Source organism: Lissotriton vulgaris, chromosome 3_1, assembly GCF_964263255.1.
Source record: "Lissotriton vulgaris chromosome 3_1, aLisVul1.2, whole genome shotgun sequence".
Classification (NCBI taxonomy): domain Eukaryota; kingdom Metazoa; phylum Chordata; class Amphibia; order Caudata; family Salamandridae; genus Lissotriton; species Lissotriton vulgaris.
In genome coordinates, this window is record NC_141689.1 from 792,833,652 (window position 1) to 792,839,651 (window position 6,000).

Genomic DNA, 6,000 nt, shown 5'->3' on the forward strand with positions numbered 1-6,000 from the left:
ACTCCGTGCCGCGCTGGTATTGGTTGAGCCAGCGGGTGTGTAGCGAAGCCAGAATTGTAAGGGAGGGGTGAGTGCCGCAGAGTGAGACCGCGTCTCACGAAGGGGTCGCGCACCCAATGGTCAACAGAATTTGCAACTTCAGTGCTGATTGGTTGCTGTGAGTTGAAAGACGCATTAGCATTGGAAGCCGATACGTAAACAAAATTGAGCGAACAGAGCTTGTAAACTGTTACGAGAGGTGTATGTGGTATCCTGAATTTTTACCTAATCGAAGGAATCTAGGTTGTCATAAGGAGTTGATGAGCAGAGGTAGACCTCACAATATGTACGGAGTTAAGAGAAAAATGACTTTGCCGAAAAGATCAAGAATTATTTCAAGAAAGATAAACCCATTAGAACTAGGGAGGGTGTGATCATTCCACCTCCTAATACTCCCGCATCCTTCATGATGTTTGACACAGGGTACCATACTTGTGTGTGGTTGGAAAATTGGGTAAAGTACACTGAGAATGACGGAGTCTTAGCATTTCCCCTCGATGGTACTTTTAATGGTAGAATCTTGTTTAACTTGAGAACCCGAATGAATGAATTACACCCCCGACCCAGACCAACGCAGTATGAAGCTTTAGAGGAATGGGAGATTGAGGCTCTAGAGCGAGACAGACCCCGAATGGATAAGGGAGTGAGTAAATGGTATCCAAAATTACAGCGAGAGACAAAAGAGCAAAAGATGAAGCAGTGGAGACAGAATATGATGGTTGAGGGACTATTTCCGATGCTTGGGGTAACCGAAAAAGCAGGAGGAAAGAAGACAGAGAAAACTCGACATCTAATGGCCATGGGGGATTCAGAAGATGAGTATCTGGAGGATTTGCTAATGAAAAATCCACCTCCTTATGCTGAAGCTTCAGGAACTCTAAGTTCGAAAAATCCTTTTCTCCACCATTCCAGAAGTAGAAGGGCAAGCGAGACAGATGTAGCTGGCATTGGTAGCAGACCTAGTAATAGTGATGACTTTTGGAGACCTAGTACAGCAGTCCCAAATTACCGACCTTTTGGTGAGGATAGACCAGGGTCAGCCATCCCCACTGCCCCGAATATATATCCTCCTTTGGTGCCTCAAATAATGCATGATAACTCGTCAGAAAGAGTTTTACAAGAACGAGAAAGAGATGCCCTGATTAAGCAACGAAATGATCTAATTCAGACTATAGCTCAGATACATCCCAGCCCTGATGCCCTGACAATCCCTGTAACTATCGGTCCTGCTATACCCCTTTATGGGGATAGGCAGGCTAGTCCTAAAACTCCAGTCATTACTCCCATTTCAGCACCCCCCAGAAAAGAGCCACGCATCGTTGATGACCAGGCAAGCGAATGTGAGTCTGTAATCTCCCTAATGGATCTGCCCATAAGAGAGCCTGGTAACAGTGAATCTCGGTCCGGAGGTCAGGCTAAGGCTAGGGAAGTCCTAATCGAAACAACATCAGGGATCCGGAGTGCCACAGTGGTGACTCCAGAGGAACTAGATAGATGGACTAAAGAAATGGACCGAGAAACTTCCCCGCCCAAGCCTTTGGACATTTACCGGCTAAGGGTAGAAATGGAGGAATTAATGGGCGGAAATGTAGGATTAGACAGATTAAATACTCTTAACGAAGAAGAGTTGCTGTTTATCAGCAAAAGCCTTACCCGGAATACTAGAGTGCTCCATGAAAAACTAATGGACGCTGCTGCGGACATGGGAATTGATGTAAGTAGATCCAAAGTCTTGCAGAAACCTTATAGGGCAGAATTCTCAGATAAGGATTTAGAAAACATGAATGTGTCAGGAAAGAAAACCCAGATAAAGGAATTGTTGAACATACTGCAGAAATGGGGGGATCTGGATAAATGGAAAGTCAGGTGGGCCAAGAAAAAGGAAGACAGTAGGGTAAAACCAAAAGCTTCCGAATTCGTGTTGAAAGAAGTAGGCCAAGCAGAAAAACTGTGTCCCATGAGGGAAGTACCAGGTGGGAAATATGTACATGTCCCGTGGTCCCGGCAAGACATTGTGTCGTTTACCAACGACTTCCCAAGATTGAGGGAGAAGCCAGTGGAGTGGTATAGGCAGGTGGAGCGGTTTGTGAAAGTTCAAACATGTCTCCTGAAGGACCTGGATGGGTTCTTTGACATTGTAGTTCCTGTAGATTTATGGACTGATTGCAAAATAGCCATTAATTGGCCCAGTGAAGAATTACCAAGGGACTCCCGAACTGGAGCTCCTTCCCCAGATGTAATGAGGAAATATGACCAAGTCATACAATATCTAAAAGACAAGGTACCAGCGAAGGAAACAGATTGGACCCGAATAGATAGAACTACCCAGGACCATAATGAAACGGTGCATTCTTATTATGAAAGGTTGTTGCAGGTATTCAAGACCTACAGTGGAATCGATAATATTGAAATGAAGGATATGACTCATTTCATTTATCGATTTGTGTTGGGGTTGAGACCGGAAATATCCCAGTGGATTAGAGATAATAAAATCTGTTGGCAGGGAAAGCCCATAGATGATGTCCTCAAGTACGCTAAGTACTGCGAGGATGAAATGGAGAACAAAAAGAAGGCCCTTAAGGAGAAAGTGATGTGGGCACATGTGAAATTGGCTGAGCAACAAGAGAAACAGTTAAATAAAATGAATAGCAATGTTCCAAACACTAACTCTGGGGGGGGGGGGGGGGGGGGGGGGGGAGGGAAACCTAGAGTAAAATTGAGTAAAGAAGAGGCTAAGAAGAAATTTCCCTGTCACGGGTGCGGGCAGATAGGGCACTGGAGAGACGAGTGTCCACATTTGCAGGCTGGTAATGCCCCCATAAATGGTTTAAATCCACAGGTGCAGAAAGAGGGGCCACGAAAGAATCAGCAACAGGTAAATCCACCTCCATTGCCTAGAGCTCCTAGACCTAATTATAAGAATCAGGCTCAACAGAATGAGAGGGTTGAAGTGTGGGAAGGACAGAATGAGAGAAATCCGGCAACCTCACAATTCCTGTTAAATGATACATTCCTCTGTGATGAACAGTACTGACGGGGCCTGAGGGGGGAGGAAGGGGAGTGCGTACTTGGCACATCCCTACCGGTAGACCAGACAGGGCCATACATTGAAGGAAAGGTTGAAGGAAATGATGTCACCTTTCTGTTGGACACTGGTGCTACCCGTTCGACTGTGAGAACAGCGGACGTTCCTAACCTACCCCTCTCGGGAGAAGCAATCCAAGTTTTGGGCGTATCAAACCAGATAATTAGCACTCCTGTAACTGAACCCATGGAGATTTCTATAGGGAATTTCAAAGAAATGCACAGATTTGTGGTCTGCGATTCCAGTCCAGTAAATCTACTAGGACCGGATTTGTTGTGCAAAATGAATTGTACCATCTTTTGCACACCAAAGGGTGTTGAAATGCAGACCCCAGATGAAGATGGCCTGTACAAACTAATGTTGCTAAAGCCTGACACAGCAGTTAAAGCTCTGACCATTCATGACTTACCTGAAGAACTCCAACAAAAGGTGATACCAGAGGTGTGGGATTTCACCGGGAGAGATGTAGGATTAATGGCAAATGTGGATCCAGTTAAAATAGCCATTAAACCCAATGCTACCTACCCGAAAACTAGACAGTATAAAATGAGTGCAGAGGTGAAAGCTGGAGTCGCACTCGAAATAAACAGATTATTGGAGGCAAACATAATACAGGAAGTAATGAGCAGTCCTTGTAATTCACCCATAATTGGAATTAAAAAGCCTAGCGGAAAGTACAGGGTAGTGCAGGACCTGCGAAAGGTGAACCAGATTGCTGTACCCTGCTGTCCCATTGTGCCAAACCCTGCAGTGATCCTGTATCAGATTCCTTGGAATGCAGAATGGTTCACTGTCAGACTTATGCCATGCATTCTTTTCCATTCCATTGCATCCAGACAGCAAATTTCTTTTCTCATTTGAGTTTGACAGTCATGTCTATGTCTGGAATCGTGTCCCTCAGGGGTACACAGAAAGCCCCTCAATCTTTAATCAGATTCTAAAAAGATGCCTTGAATCTTTAGTTCTACCGAAGGAGTCTGTCCTGGTTCAGTACATAGACGATCTTCTAGTGGCGTCTAAAAGTCAGGAGCGACTGTGTTATTGACACCGTTGCCCTGCTGAATCATTTGGGCAGAGGAGGACATAAAGTATCCCCTGACAAGTTACAGTTTTGTAAGAATTCAGTGAAGTATCTGGGACACCACGTAGAGAAAGGAATCAGAAGAGTTACTTCAGAAAGAATTAGAATAATTCGAGACATGGAATTACCCAGAACACAGAAGGAAGTCAGAATGTTCCTAGGGGTTGTGGGGTACTGCAGACAGTGGATTGTGGGATTTGCTGTTCTAGCCAAACCTCTGATAAAAATGACCAAGAAAGGGGCAGATGATCCAGTTAGTTGGGATGATGAAAGCATGACAGCCTGGATAAAGTTGCGAAACTGCCTGTGCTCTGCTCCTGCACTAGGCATGCCTGATTACTCTAAGAACTTGGAGTTATTCTGTGATACACGAGACAATTGTGCACTCTCAGTCCTAACCCAGGAACATGGTCTGACTAGACGTCCAGTGGCCTACTTTTCAGCCACTTTGGACCCAGTGGCTGCTGGGCTTCCCGGGTGTCTGAAGGCAGTAGCTGCCACATGCACGAGTCTGGAACAGAGTGAAAACATTGTCATGGGACATCCTGTCACGGTTTATGTTCCCCATTCAGTTGTGATTCTGTTAACCCGAACCAAGACCCAGTACCTCACTCCTAGTCGGCTGACTAAGTATGAGAGAATTCTTATTGGTGCAGAGAATGTAATAATTTCCCGATGCAATATTTTAAACCCTGCCACTCTGTTGCCCCTCACCCAAAATGCAGAAGTGGAGGGCGAGATTGAGCATAATTGCATTGATTTGACTGAGTTTAGCACAAAACCACGTCCTGATATAAAAGAAACGGCCCTTCCCATAGAGGACCTTGTGATGTTTGTGGATGGCTCCTGTTTGAGACATGAGGATGGGGGGTTGAGTGCTGCCTATGCTGTAGTCACACTGGAAACGACCCTAGAGGCATCCTATCTAAGTGAAATAAAGTCTGCCCAAGTGGCCGAGCTGATCGCATTGGCCAGAGCTTGCAAACAAGGGAAAAATAAACTAGTAACCGTATACACTGACAGTCAATACGGTTACGGGGTTGTTCATGACTTCGGCCAGCTGTGGTTGCAAAGAGAATTCATGACTTCCTCAGGTACCCCTATCAGAAATGGAAAAGTGGTGCAAACCCTACTGGAAGCAATCCAGTTGCCCAAAGAATTGGCAGTAGTCAAATGTGCTGCTCACAAATCTGGTAATGACGATGTGACAGCCGGAAACAGATATGCTGACTAAATTGCCCAATACTGTGCCCGATACAAAATGTCCCTGAAAATCAAATTATGGGTGGGGCGGAAACAGCTGCCAACTTATGGTGTTTGAGAATGTATCTACCTGGAAGGAACTGAGAGAGTTGCAGCAAGCTGTAGAGGAGGATGAAAAACACAGATGGGAGACTGAGGAATGTCAGCTCAGGGAAAGGGATGGTGTTGTGGTTGACAATACAGGTGTGCCTGTGTTACCAGATAGCATGGCTGCCCCAATGGCCCGGATGATTCATGGAGATACCCATATTGGAAGGGATGCAATGTGCTGTATGTTTGACAAAGTGTTCTACAATTCAAAATTCAGGAATATCGTGGAGAAGCTTTGCCAAAGGTGCCTGGTGTGTCAGCAGTTCAACGCAGGAAAGAGGACTGTGGTAGAGCAAAGTACAATTGGAAAGGCAGAAGGTCCCTTTGTCAGACTACAGGCAGACTTTATACAGTTGCCTATGTGTAAAGGATACAGATATGTCTTGGTAATAGTTTGCCTATTCTCAAGGTGGGTGGAAGCATACCCAGCAAAGAAAAATGA